The sequence below is a fragment of the Marmota monax genome, unplaced genomic scaffold (assembly GCF_021218885.2).
Source record: "Marmota monax isolate L192 unplaced genomic scaffold, Marmota_monax_Labrador192_F-V1.1 WCK01_AAM20220418_F8-fsc01683, whole genome shotgun sequence".
Taxonomy (NCBI): Eukaryota; Metazoa; Chordata; class Mammalia; order Rodentia; family Sciuridae; genus Marmota; species Marmota monax.
This window is the reverse complement of record NW_026693409.1, coordinates 31,796-47,737: the sequence shown is the minus strand read 5'-3', so window position 1 is coordinate 47,737 and position 15,942 is coordinate 31,796. Positions and strand designations below refer to the sequence as shown.

Sequence of the window (15,942 nt, the reverse complement as noted above, 5' to 3'; positions counted from 1 at the left end):
TCCCATTTATTGATCCTTGATTTTAACTTTCGCACTATAGAAGTCTTATTAAGGAAGTCAAGGCCTAATATGACAAGTGAAGGTTTGGGTCTATTTTTTCTTCTATTAGGCATAGGGTCTTTGGTTTAATTCCTAGGTCCTTGATCCACTTTGAGTGAAGTTTTATGTATATTATCTTTTAAATATTAATAATGGCTCTAAAACTTCACTCATCTAGAAAATGTTACATGAAAAGGCTTGGGAAATAGAAACCATTAATGAAGTATTTTCTGGTTCACTTTAAAAATCAGCTAGTATGCTCTTGAAATTCACTGTTAAAAGCTTGTCTGCCTGGATTCAACGTTCTGGTTTAAGTAAACTGATAAAGCAGTGCTTTGATTTCTATAATAACAAACCTGAAATGTATTTTAGTTTTGTATATTACCAGAAAGAGGTCGTATTCATAAATATATTTCTAAATTCTATTCAAGAATACAAAACCATCAATAATAACTCCAGAAAAAAGAAACCGGAATAGGAATTTCTACAGGTAGTCATGTTATCAAAATGAGTGTTTATTAAGTATTTTTAGTCTAAATGCACATGTCACATATACCATAGAAAATTTATACTTTATATCTATAAAAGAAAAAGCAACGAATTAAGAAATATAAAGATAAAAAGAAATTGACCAGATGTATAAATTGTCTAAAACCAAGTTTAACAGGTATTGTTCATAAATGGCCACAGGGCTTGTGTTTTCCACATCAAAAGTTGGAAAAGAGACTAAATAAAAGATTCACTATAATCTGAAAAGTCAGTAGCCTATGGAAAATACAATGAAGTTCTCTAAAGCCACTCCAGAATATTTTATTTTTTAAAGATACATTTTATACCTTTTGGGGAAAAAATGTTACCAAATACAGATATGAGAATATCTGAAAATGACAACTATAAGATACTATATTCTTTTGTTAAAAGGCAAAACAAACCAAAAACCCCTCTCCATCTCCATGCAAAAAAATACTCCACATGAACCTGTAAAGGGAGATAAACACTATTAAAAAAAATGGTCCTTTTGAAATAGCAAAAGATAAAAGAAATTTTTTATATTTATCTCTTGGTTATCTTTTAGGTAAACTTTAAGAAGATAAAGTTAAACTAACTGTGGCATAAGAATGATGTCTGAAATATAGATGGTAGACATTCCCGTTTCCCAAAGTAAACTGAACAATTAAGGCTCAGTGTGTTGAGGAAGTGGTGAAGGAAAAAGAAGAGTTTTCAGACTTGACAGTTTATATTGTATTTTAAATAGTTAATATAACATTTCTTCCCATAGCTCTAAAAGCATGAAAAAATTTAAATATTTATTTAACACATCTGTGTCAAACATAGAATGTTAAAGACTAAAACTCGACGTCTCATTTTCATACAAAGTGTTCTCTCACTCCATTTTATACTTTTGTGATATGTTCACATATTGCACAATTGGCCCAGGATTACTCAGATACATGTTTGCTAAAGCAAAATGCTAATATTCTTGGTTGTTGCCCATGCACAATCATAGTGATGAATTTGTAATTTTGAACTAGAAAGGCTGACCTCTAATCCTATTCAGTTGTTCTTTTGTATTTAGTAACCATGGGGCGCTGGTTCTAGGACTGCCCCAAATATAAAAAAATCTATGGATACTCAAGTCCTTTATATAAAAAGATGCAGCATCTGTAACTATATAATCCTCTTATATACTTTAAGTCATCTCTAGATAACTTATAATACCTAATACAATATAAATATTATGTAAATCATTGTTATACAGTATTGTTTAGGGAATGACAGCAAGAAAAAAAGTCTATACACAGTTAATACAGATGCAGCCATTGTAGGCCTAAATACACAGTAGTATCAACAACAATATGATGTTAAAATATTTTCCATCTTCAGTTGACTGAATTTGTAGATGCAAGAGCTGACTGTACAAGTAATTTTGTTTGATAAAAGTTCACTTAACAAAAACCTAAGTATATGGAAACACAAATAGTATCTACTGGCTCAGAAACTCATGTCATCCATTTCATAGCTGATTTCTTTTTACTATTTTGTCAGGAATAACCCTTCAGAATGTGGTCAAAATTTGGCTGGCTTTAGCTTGTCATCTGATATTCCACTTTAATGTTTCAAGTGTTTATTAAAAAATTTACACTTAAGTTGCTTAAAATTAAAGTTTTCAAACATACACACAAAATATATATGTAAATATATATACAAATAAAATAAAAAATGTACAAACCAACCGAGGTTTAATACTTATCAATATCATGCCACAATTTTTATGCTCCATTTATCTTTTTCCTTTCTTCTGTTACAGAATTTTAAAACAGACCCATCATATGAGCTCATTTCAACTGTAAATATTTCCATATGTGCCTCTATAAAATAAGGATATTGTAAAACCTTAATTATTTCATAACACTATATAATGACTTTATATTCAAATTTTTCTGATGTCTCAGAAATATGTGTTTAGTTGGCATCAGTCAGGCTGAAATAAGGTTCTCTGATTGTTTTTGAGTACAATGGTTACTTACATCCCTTAATCTAGACAGGGGTTGCTGCTCCTTCATTTTCATGTTCTTGACTCACTGAGGGAACCATAGCAATAAACTTGTAAGCTCCTTCATATTTGGAAGTTGTCTAATCTTTTTTTCATGGTGCATTTACATATTCCTCTAACTTCAATATCTCTTTAAGCAGAAAGAGCTAAAATCTTTCAGGTCAAATCTTTTGGTCAGAACACCGTATGGCTAGTGCTCATACTTCATACCATATAATATCAAAACTTTCAGGGTTGCCAAGATCAATCAGCTTGTTCAGGTAAGGGCAGTGTGATCCTTCTACTGTCAGTTTCACTGTCACCCCTTCTTTTAATGCAGTGGTTCTCAACTTTAGCTGCACACTGCAATCAGCTGGGTTGAAGGATGAAATTTAATTTAAAACCTATTGCTGCCTGAGTCCCACACCCAAAGAGTCCACTTCAATCAGTCTAAATTGTAGCCAGAATATTGGGATTTAAAATAATTCAGGAGGCAATTCTAATGTGCAGCTAGGGCTCAGAACCTACAGGGTTTAGCATCCACCTATGGTCTTTGCTTAAAGTGATTACCTCACTAAGACTTGATAATTGGTGATTTTTTCTAATATTATTATTCTTTCTATATTTATCAGCAAGAGTTTTTATGGCATGTTTTAGATGGTTAGTGATAGATACAGTTATTTGGTTATGGGGCATAACATCAATCTATCTAGGACAGATAAGGTAAACTTAAATTTTTTTTTTAATTACTAGTTTTTAGGATAAGACAGTAGTTTCCAAAATTTGCATCCTAATCCTGGGGGTCTACTTAAAGACTATCTTTGCCTGGTTTTCACTCTAAACTCTTGAATTTAATTGGGTAGGGTGAGGCCTGGGAATCAAGGGTTAAATAGCTGTACTAGTGCTGGGTGTGGTGGCACATGCCAGTGACTTAGGGAGTTGAGGCAGGAGAACCTCAAGTTCAAAAGCAGTTGCAGCAATTTAGGGAGGCTCTTAGCAACTTAGTCAGACTCTGCCTCAAAATAATAATAAAAAAAGAGGGCTGGGGATGTGGTTGGTGATAAAGTGCCCCTGGGTTCAATTCCTGGTATTGCCACAAGCACCTCCTTAGACCCCCGCTCTCCAAAAGAAAAACAACTTCACTGGCAACTCTAAGGTTTTAAGGTACCAAAAAGTTTGGGAACCTCTGGAGTGAGATAGTGAGATGTTGTGCTCTAATTACCTCCAATGATGATAATTAAGAAGTTTGATTTCTGCTTGTTTTGATAGTGGCTATTGCTATTTTTGGGGGCACTGGGGACTGAACTCAGGGGCACTTGACCATTGAGCCACATCCCTAGTTCTATTTTGTATTTTATTTAGAGACAGGGTCTCAATGAGTTGCTCACTGCCTCGCTTTTGCTGAGGCTGGCTTTGAACTCACAATTCTCCTGCCTCAGCCTCCTGATCCACTGGGATTACAGGCATGTGTGCACCATGCCTAGTGGCTACTGCTTTTTTTATTGATAGAAAAATATATTTGATTCTTCTGAGCCAGAATTAAAAAAAATTAAAGAAACATTATGACAATTTTATTGAATTCTAAGATATGGTTGATTTCTAGTCTTCATAAGAGCTGATAAAATAACAGAGTGGTCTGGGTTATGTTGAAGTTTTCATGGAATGTTAAAATTAAATGAATATTTAATGATTTCTTTAAATTATTTTATTCTGTTTTATCTGTCCACAAACCTAATGATATAGGGAAACTTGAAACAACTGATTTTTTAAAAGTTTAATAACATTAAAACTTCAAGTATTTATCAAGACTTATATTCTGTGTGTGTATATGTGTGTGTGTGTGTGTGTGTGAGAGAGAGAGAGAGAGAGAGAGAGAGAGAGAGAGATTGAGAGAGACAGACAGAGAGAGAGAGAGAGAGAGAGAGAGAGAGAGAGAGATTGAACTCACAGACTTCTATCACTGAGCTATATCCCCAGTCCTTCTTCATTTTTTATTTTGAGACAGAGTCTGGCCAAGTTGCCAAGGTTTTCCTTGAACTTGTGATCCTCCAGCCTTAGCCTCTTGAGTAGCTGGGATTATATGTGTGTACCACTATTCCAGAAAGATTTATATATTTTTGTACTCTGGTAACATAGAAAGCACAAATTGGAATAATAGTTTGTATCAGTAGGGGTATAGATCATTAAGCATTTTTGATGGGCAAACTGACTACCAACATAAAAATACAGACACTGAGCTGGGGCTATAGCTCACTGGTAGAACACTTGCCTAGCATGTCTGAGGAACTGGGTTCAATTCTCAGCACCACATATAAATAAATAAAATAAAGGTCCATTGAAAACACATACACATACATGCACGCACACATACTATTGCCCAGCAGTTGTATGTACTTAGAAGCATCTACTTGACAGAAACTCTCAGATATGCAGAAAAAATCTTTACCATTGTATGTCAAAGGGAAAACTTGGAGAAAAACCTAAAATATCTACTTATAATGTTTATATATAAAATTTCAAAATAATGGATAGTACTCAGCCATTAAAAAGGAGGAAGCACATCTTTATATACTCACATAGAAACACACAGTTTTACAATCCTGTTAAGGGAAGAAAACTTAAGTCACAGAAGAATGTGTAATGCATGCTCATTTACGTTAAAGCAAAGCAAAACCAAATGTGTGTGCATATTTACACACACATGCACATGCATACATACACTTGTATTCACAGTTTGTATTTTATTCAAGACTTCTCTTATACATTGTATGTGTGTGTGTGTGTGTGTGCTTCTAGAAGTGGAAGGCATGGTCATGGTAGGGGAAGGTATAAGAATGAAGCAAATTTTTACCATTTACTTCAGTTGCTTCTAGGCTTTTAAGTTAAAAACAAACAAAAAAACAAACAAGAGTATCTTACTTTCATCATAAAATACTAAAAGGGTAAGAACAACCTTAATGGTAGCAGTCTGGATCTTTGGTTCCATGTGTGTGGAACGAAGACCACCAGGCATGACTTATGTGACTATAACAGGCCCCCAAAAATAAGGGACATTTGAAAAACTGGGGACTCCAAGTTTTAGAAGAAATTCTTATCCTCCTGGTATTTAGAAGAGAAACAGGAGGGAATATTTGATAAAATTTTATCACATGTACAGTTTTTAGCCATAATAAATCATAAAATCTCAGATCTTCAATAAAATAGTGTCACAGTAGTCCTTTATATATGATTGCTGATCTAATAGCTCTTGTGTTGTAATATACAATACAAAACAACTTCCTATTGTATTTCCTTTATAAACTCAGTACATTTATTTCTACTGAGGCATAAAGTGTTCCCATTTAAGTTCATATCTTATCTCATGACATGCTGATGATTTTTTGTGTTGCAAATTACTTGCTCCAGATGGAGGAAAAAAGAAAGATAAATTGACTTAAGTCTAGTCTCTCATTTATCTTTTATCTTTACTACTTGTGTTTGTGTTTTTAAGCTCACCCTGGTGGCAGAAACTTGTGTACATCTCAGAAACAAAATTTAAATACACAAACAAAATGCAAAACCTACTGCTGTATCCTTAAATTTAGCAGTATACATTAACTACTAATGTCAACGTAAACTGCATGGTAATGATTTAAATGAACAGCCTGTTAAAATCATGACATTTCAATACATGTCACACAATAAATGACTGTCACACTCTAAAGGTTAAATCATTAGTTTAAAATATCTATTTTACTACAATTGTCTTTCTTTCCATATTTATTGTTAAACATGAAAACTCATGTTTTCTTGCCTTTTCATCCAGGATGATCTATTAATCTCTAATGCCTTCTAGGCCAAGCAGAAAACTCCCCCACTTTCATTATCCTTTCTGCTAACTTGTTGCTTACTATTAGAGACTCCAATCTTTTTTGGCCTCTTGAATTTCTTGCCTATGAACACCAATGCCTCATCATTTAACATTCATCAATTTCTTGAGCACTTTTTTCTTCTAGGGACCATGTCAGTGTTAAAAACAATGGGTTGGACCTGCTGCTGGTAGGAACACACCAGTGCCTTCCAGCCAGCTCTGCAATGTGGGATGCTCCTGGTCTAATCTCTGGAAGAGGAGGGGTGATTCTGAGGCTGATTTCCCTCCCTTGCACTTCACAGAAAAGTTCTGAAATTGGCAGCCTCCCAGATGCTAGTATTTTTTTTTTCTTGGAACAGAAAAACTGTGAAATTGTGACTTGTAGCAAATTTCACTTCACAGGATGTGGCTGGAGGACTTAAGTACTACCAATGATCATTTTGAAAAAAAGGACTCCAATCTTTGGCGTCAACATATAGCTTCTTTCTGATGGTTAGCATACACTGTTATAGCTATTTTTATGACTAAATTGGTGGGGTTTTTTCTTCTTGAGAGTGCTAAATCCAGCTCTTTTTTTTTTTTTCATGAAAGACATTTCACTTAGTATTTTCTACCATGGAGGATTTTATATGCATGCATCTGCATTCCTGCTTCCCTCAGTCCTTTACCTGTTATTCTAGTATACATTTTCAAGGATTATGATGTTTATTTTCTATTTCATTATGTATTTTCTTAAAAGATGCCTCGAACTTTGAAAGAATATGATATGCTACAAATATATAACATGTTAAGAGATATGAAGAAGTGAACAATGAAAAATGACACAGCAATAAAACAGAAACAGACTGGAGCACAAGAGGACATTCCCTCTGAACTCCTGTTCCAGCAGAATACATGAATCTATTAGACATGAGAGGCTAAGGAAAAGACAAAGCTGAGACACAAAACAATCAACTTTTCTCCTCATGAAAGAAAATAAGATGTACATTTATGTTTTATAAAGCAAATATGTGACACAGGTAAGCTAGAAAATGCAGAATAAGGAAGAGAGAGAAGGCACAAGGCAAGATAATGATCCAGCACAAATGCATCAAAACAATTTTATTACTTCTAGGAAAGTAATACAAGACCCGAGAAAGTAAAAATGTCTGGTAGAGCTGGCAGGTCTTCTTCACGTTTTAGGAACTATTTAAAAACTTTGGATTTTTATTTTCAAACAGCCTAACTTCTCTAGCACAAGTTAAAACCAATCACTATCCACAAAAACAAAAACAAAAACAAAACAACAACAACAACAAAAAAAACAAGCAAGCTAGACTCTCCTGAAGTGAATTATAAAGAAATGGAAATCTTCTCTGCCTAAGGCATTCTAAGTTCTTCCTCACAAATTGCTGCTGCAGTAAGCTAGCTTTTTAAAAACAAAATTCAGCAGCTGGGCTCAGTTTTCACCATTCAACAGAATATAACATCTCGAAGACACCTGAGTAGGCAGTGATCTCTCCGGGGCAGGAGGCACCAAACCAGCACCTTGCTAACAATTCGCCTTCTTGCTGTAAGGCTTTTAAAGGCTTAAGCTTTTCAAATCAAATTTGTAAAACCTTAAAAATGGGAGAAGAAAAGGCAGTGAAACTGTCTGCAAGCAAATGTCCAAAATATAAAGAAAAATGAGAACAATAACAGATCTTCAATCCTAATTCCTTTTGTGTAGTCCTTTCTTACATAGGAAACCAAGAAAATGAATAAAGACATGGCTTTTGTCAAAAGCTAGCCAAATCAAAGTAAACTGAAGACCTTTTAAATATTTAATTATTTTTCCCATTTATACCACCCCTGCTCATTCTGAGTAGGACTGCCTCATTTTATACAAAGATGATTTTCATAGAACATTTTCTATCTCTGCATGCACAAAACAATAAGCTTTACAGTAAGAAGTAGCAGTAAAACTGTGATTTTATCCCAATCACTAACTTGTCAAGTGCATTTATATCTACTAGAAAAAGAAACGTGAAAGAAATCAGATTTACTCTTTTATTCATAAAATCAATTTTCACTTTTTCTACCCTTGTAACTATAGTATTGTCATGGTTACAATTTAGATGCCATTAAGTATCTATGGCTGAAAAGCAGACAAATGTAAGAAAACACATAACTAACAATTCAGTTAAAATATCAGGAAAGACCAGTTGTGATTGCTTTGTTTGGAAGATAATACTCTCTCCCTTGCCCTCAAAAGAAAAGAAAGAAAATGTATTTCCTAAGTGTGGAGATTGTGTCCTGAGAACAATAACAACATATGCAATTACCAGGGGCCAACTGCAGACACAACTACGTCAAGACAGGTGTATAGCACTTAATTGCTACCTATTTAATTTAAAATATATTTAAAGCTTGTATAATAAATATATTTTCTATATATTTAATAGATTAGTAAGCAGACTGTAGACTACTACAGTAATGAAAAGTTAAAAAAAAACAAAAAAAGGTTATTTGTAATTTAAAGAATATACTATGCACATAATAGTGTAATTGCTACTTTACTATGACAAAAATCCTGAAGATATTGGTCAAATGACTGCAGCTTAGTCAACAAGTGGGTAGAAAGGATGTCAAGGCCCCAGATATTTCAGCCCCTATCACATGTCTTCATAATCAAAGCTCATTTTCTCTGTACTGTAAACCAACACATAATTATACACAGTGCCTGCCTAGCTTTTGGTAGTTAAAAACCTACAACTGACCTCTCCAGCTCAGCGGAGCTAGTGCACAGATTGCTGTGGGTAGAAGGAGTGCTTCATGGAGAAGCCAGATGCTTCTCCAGATCCACTTTAGGTAGCCTTTCTGGCTGGCACTGTATCTCCTTCCTAGTTCTGGCTAATGTTGGACAACTACCCCTGTCCCACCCCCACCCCCAACTCTGCTGCTATTCCAGGAATGACAAAACCACTTGTCCTTTTGCCTAAGCTGTGGGGATGGTGGTAGTTCCTGGGCATCTTTAATTTCTTGGCTGCTTATCACCCTGTAAATCTCTCAGAACTTCCAGCCCACACTGTCCAGTTATAAGTCCTCTGGATCAAATTCCCATGTTGAACTACTTAGCATGGGTTCTGTTTTTCCAACTAAACCCTGTGTGATAGACATAGCTGTTCTTCCTGAGCTACAAAGGACTCCTATAAATCAAACACTAACCCTCCAACAGAAAAGAAAAGGGCAATCTGTAGGATACTTTTACATATTCTAGTTAATTAACGATTGATGATACTAATGAGGGACTACCAGAGTATCAATCTCATATACCTGGAAGGGGGGGAAATTAATACAATCTTTCAGGAGAGCAATGATTACATATAGCAATAGCCTTAACAATATTGCCATGACTTAAATAATTTTCTTCTTAAAAAATCTAGCCTGAGGTAAATCAAAGTAGTTTTATATCTAGGGATATTTGCCAGTTATCTATAACAGTGAAAAAATCAGAAACAACCCAACAGTCCAGTAATAGGGATAGGCATAAATATGGTACATATTTAAAATTTTCCTCTATGATATTTTCCCACTTATTTTGTAAGTGTATATGATTGTTTAAGGCTCTCAAGATGTATTTCTGGGATAAATTGTGCAGAATTAAAGATGAACTTATATAAGAATTTTATATTAAAAGGTAGACATTTAGGATATAATGTCATATGAAAAAAGCAGCAAAGTACTGCATATACAGTATATTCAGTATATTCTCAATTTTTCTTAAAAGGAAAAAAAAAAACCCAAAATGTGTAACATGTTTATATGCACAGAAAGACTAATAATAAGGCTGATTTTTAAGTAATTCTTTTTATACTTTTCTGTATTTTCTAAATATCTTTTGATGAATCAATCTCTCTCTATTATATTTAAAATTAGGAGGAAAATTATTTTTAAAAAATAAAAAAAGTTGAAGTGAAGGCAGCTGATAAGATTAAGATACAAGCTTGGTGACCTCCTCTACCACTGCTCGAAGAACTGAAACTAAAAATTAACCACAGGAAAAAAGGCATGCCAACCATCAGGAAAATATAAATCAAAACCATAACGAGACACTACTTCACACTCATTAGAATGGCTGTAATGAAAAAGATAACAACAAATGTTGGAGAGGATGTGGAGAGAAATCACAACTCTTATGTTACTGGTGGAAATGTAAAATGATGTAGCTCTGGAAAACCAATCAGGTAGCTGCTTAAAAAAAGGAACACAGAGTTGCCATCTGATCATCAATTTGACTATTAGATATATACTTAGGAGAAATGGAAACATGTTCATAGCAGCATTTCTTGTAATAGTCCAAAGAGAAACAATCTGGATGTTTGTCAATTGATAGATAAAGAAAATGTATTATACCTGTCCAACATAATACTATTTAGCCATAAAAAGGAACAACATGCCGATACATGCTATAATAGGAGGGAACACTGAAAACATCATGCTAAATGAATGGAGCCACTCATGTGGTATGATTCCATTTACCAGAAATATCTCAAATTGGTATGTGATTTCTTTTAAGAGTAATGAAAATGTTCTAAAATTCATTGTGATACTTGATGCGCATTTCTGTAAATATATTAAAAACACAGAAGTATTCAGTTTAAATGGGTAACAGTATGGCATGAGAATTATACCTCAATAAAGTTATTATAATAAAAAGAAAAATAGAAAAAGATATAAGGGAAACAAACTAAATTTGCATCACGTGTGTCAAATTATCAATAAAAAGATCTCAAATACTATGGTAAATGTCATGTTAGGCTGTAAAAGTTTTAAGTGCATTGTAAGTCAAGTTAAAAACCAAAAAAACTTCTTGGGAATTTAAAAAAAGCTTACAACTGTGTGTATATACTTCTTCCAAAATATATATTTTGCTACTAAATTAAATTATTTATCTCAAGTATTTCTTTAATACATGCTGAGGATTGGGTGTCTTTTAGGCATTGAGGCAGAAAGAAAAAAAGGGACACTTTCTAAGAGATTAGAATTTAGTTGTGAACCTAATATAACACAAATATTCCTGACAGGGTGAAACAGACTTTGTTATGCATTCATGTATGCATGTATTCATTCACTTGAGTGAACTGCCTAAGGCCTACTATGCACAAAGCCCTTGGAACATTTTGTTGAACAGTGAAGACATGGTTCCTGCCTTCAGCAATGATCTTACATACTATGACAAAGTATGAAAAAACTGTGCATCTCACCTAACTTCCTCTGTCAGGCTCTGTAGGATTTCAGACCATTCTCTCAATACCTCCAAAGAAGAAAAAGAGGCAGCTTTTTCCCTACATACACCCTGAATTTCAGCCTTGCTCTCTAATTCAGCTGTCCCTTACCTACAGCACTCTGACCTATGTCTGAACCACATAATAAAGTATCAATTCACAAGAAACCATCAGTTTAATAGAAGTAATTTTCTTCTCATTTGGTTAAGGGCTTTCTTTAGTAATCACATTTATAAATGTTTGCAGAATGCTCTAAATTGCTCTCCTTTCATTAGCTGAAATCCACACATCCAGACCATCCTGTAAAATTGGCTCTCGATTCTGATTCTTCCAGTTGTTTCAAAGGTACCACTAACTTGCATAGACTGTTACTACTGTCTATGCGACTCCAAACTAAACAACCTCTATATCCTGAGGAATCACCTCCTCCACATGGTCTCACATACCAAATTCTGTAATAAGCTTTCACTTGTTCTTTCTAATCACAGTTTTTCCTCCCTCCAGTTCATAGTTCTGCTTCTCACAAGGAATGCTTAAATTATGTGAATTTTGCTTAAAAGAGTTTCAGGGTCTCCTTATGATCACTGAATCAAGGTCCTTGGAATTTAAAATTTCTACAATCTGACCCAATCACACTTTGCACCTCTAACCATCTCCCAAACCAATTTTAAAAGTTCCCACATGACACTACTATTTCTATTGTCTACTGAGAGGTGACAATGCCTTCTCCACAGTGTGGCCACCTGTGAAGACCAGGGGCACTCCAGGCCCATCGTCTTTGCAGAGCTATTTCAGAAGTGGTCTATTTCTACCAATGTTCCCCACACAATACTTATTTGGCAGTTAATCATGGATTATTTCATGGTCTGTGTTATGCTAAACTGTTATAAGTCTCAGGTAGCTTTTCACATGTCTCTACTGTATCAACAATTTGAATAAACAGTATATTGGGACTAACTTCTTTGTAAAACAGCAGAGTATCTTGTATGTACTACAAACAAAAAATGCAGATAAACTGAGATGCTAGGCATTTGGTGATCTAAGTTTCCCACAATGCAATTGTTTGGAAACTGCCAAACTGTTTAGATATCAAGGTCTACTCTTTAAGGAGGAGAGGAAGACACAAGCCATCACTATCTGACATAGTAACCAGCATGATGAGAGTGCTCAATAAACATTTATTCAATAAAAATTAATAAGACATCAAATATTCAAGATATAGAGAGATAATTTACCTTTTGTATGTGGTGAATTTAAGATTAAAAAAATAATAAAAGAGGTTAAAACCTGCCAGACTATATTTAGACCAAATTAGAAGTTACCAAATATTTTATATGGGGTTACACAAAGAAAATGAACATTTCAAACAACTTTTCTCTGAGTATGAGAAATACTATGAAACAAAAGACCTGATTTGTATAAACGATTTGCCATCTTTCTCAGATTATACAATATCCTATTCTCAAAGTCATCCTCTGTTTCCTTATGATTGAAAATAAAATTTTTAGATGTAGGGTTGATATTAAAAATGGTGCTATATAAGCCTTTAATTTTATAATTGACATATACATATGTATTCAATTATGTTAAATTTTATGTTACAAATATTAAGAATTACTACTTCAAATCAAAGTAGTTCAACACTATTATTATCAACGAATTTGCTTGGCTTACTTTACCAGTAGATAGTAAATTAAAGAGCAGGCTAAGTAATTGCTTTTGTGTGTATATGTAAAACATAAAAATACTTTTATATAACAAAAAAATCATACCTGTTGATCTCCAAGGAAATGACTTCTCAGTTGAGCTACAGAAAAAGAAGGAAAAGATGGAATCTTTATTTTCCTTGTTATAAATTTAACTGTGGACTTGTTTAGCATATAAACATGTTAATTTTCACATTCAATTATATAAAAGTATAAAAACCTCAAATAAAAATTTTAAAATCACTCCTCTAAGTAAATTAATTTTTACAAAGTACTTACCCTTCCATATCAATTTGGGACAAACTATTTTTACTTCGAAATTAAGTCCCCATTATTTTTCTTGAATAAGACAAAATGTCACAACTACATGTGATATTCATGGTACTGAAATGATGTACTGTACTATTTTTGTGATAACGTGAAAATTTTAGATACAACATACTTAAAGAACCCCAAATGGCTATTTAAGAAGTTCATTTATTTTATTTATTTCCAAAGGAAACCATTAGACACTACAATTAACATAAAAGTTAATGGGGTCAGTTTTGAAGCAAATGTTGCCTTATAAAATTAAAGAATTTCACAGAACTTTACATTAAAAAATAAGATCTTACAAGTCAGGATAAAACTTTAGTTATGTATATTCCTTTGCTTATAGCATATGTATTTGAAATTTGGACCTAAAAGCATTTTGGTGTGCCTATTTCTCCCAGCCCTGACCCAATCATTATGGCATGAGAGGAACAGTGGATTAGAACACAGCAACCACAGGCTGGATTATTAAGGATTTGTTAAGTAGATTAAGTACTTCAAATACATCATCTCCACTTCATATATGTTATCAGCTTTAAATTATTCACAACCACCTTATGAATAGGTACATCATTGTATTTATTTTACAAATAAAATACATGCTGGCATCTAGAAATGCTAGGATCAAACCCAGAATGGTGTGATTTCCAGTCAGTGTACAGCAAAACAGGTATGATCCCATTTTTTGCATTATACATATATAGTTATACAATATGCTTAGAAAGAGGTCTGTAAAAATTAAAAAAAAAAAAAAAACAACAACCAATATGAGGGGTAAGAACAGGAGAATATTTTTCTTTTTAAACATTTGTTTAATTTTTCCCCCTGAAACCAGAACAAACAAACTAATATATATTTAAGTATTTTTGGAGTTCTTATTAAATTTACAAAATAGATGTGTTCCTCTGGACTTAAAGATGTACCACATAAAACAAAGGACTTGGATTAGATGAAGGGAAAAGTCCTTTCTGTGCTATATTTCTATTAACCCCTTGATATTTTCCCCAAGTCATTTAAAGGGTTAATGGAACTCTTGCTAGTTGAAAACCCTAGATTAAATCACAACTGCCTGTACTTCAATTTTGTGTGTGATTTGCCTTTTCTTCATCACAGGTACAGCAGCTCACATTCTAGGACCTTGAGCTAGCTGCAGGCAGGGGGACATATTCCCAATGAATGGAGTCAATCAGTTAATGCTAATCTTCTCCAGAGCTCCACTGATGTTCCTTTATCAGATGTAATCTTAACTGATTTCAAAAGGGACTGATGGGTGAAGAAAAGAAAAATTTGGTCAAATATCAGTAATGGTATATTTGTCTTGCTCCTGAGAGTAGGTCACCACTGTCTTTGGCTTCAAAAGTAGTTCCCTACATTTAATTTCAATTCTCTTGAATTTGTTTTTATTACTTAACTCTATTATCTAAATTAGTTTTCTAAGCACTAAGACTGCTATTCAACTGTGTTCCTTTCAAAACAATTATGCTTTATGTCAACATTAAAATACATGGTACATCAAATGCCACCCAGAAATGTCATTAATATGCTTCAAGTTTCTAGGGACTATCATGAAAGTTTATTAATTATTGAATTTGAAACTTACAGAATTTAATGAACTACCTTTACAAGATTTTTTGTCTTTGAAACTGTAAGTCAAAGAATATAATTCTGGCTAATTGCTCAAATTGGGCAGGGGCTGTGGCTATTTTGCTCACCTCTCTATATTAAGTTCTAGTATACTACCTAGCACACATGAATAGCTTAATGTATATATTGTTACAATACAAATTGAAAAGACTTTTGATCACCACAATATAAGTTAATCCTAAGTGAAGAAAATGGGAAGGTTTGGTTACAGTTAATTTTCCCTACACTTTTTTTTGCTTTTGGTTCTGGGGATTGAGCTCAGGGGCACTCAACCACTGAGCCACATCCTCAGCCCTATTTTGTATTTTATTTAGAGACAGGATCTCACTGAGTTGCTTAGCACCTTGCCATTGCTGAGGCTGACTTTGAGCTCACATTTCTTCTGTCTTAGCTTCCTGAGCCACTGGGATTACAGGCATGCTCCACTACGCCCGGTTTTCCCTATACTTTTTAAGGTAAAAGATACAAATCATTAGGAAAAGAAACTAATAATGAGGATGAAATATAAGCAGAAAGTTCCATGGTATATCCTGAAGAGCATATAATTCTGCCCAATTACCTTCACATGAAATTCTACAATGCTGTGTAATAACTGCTCATTATATGTTATTC

The 15,942-nt window shown here is 33.7% G+C and overlaps 1 long non-coding RNA gene across 2 annotated transcripts in view; it reads right to left on the bottom strand.

Moving 5' to 3' along the window:
- Nucleotides 1-3,176: 3,176 nt before the first annotated feature.
- LOC131424657 (uncharacterized) overlaps nucleotides 3,177-15,942 on the bottom strand; it is a 35,494-nt gene continuing 22,728 nt past the window's right edge. For both annotated transcript variants that reach the window (XR_009228033.1, XR_009228032.1), the window contains one exon: nucleotides 3,177-13,475. This is a non-coding gene — a long non-coding RNA (uncharacterized LOC131424657). The remainder of the gene's footprint in view (nucleotides 13,476-15,942) is intronic.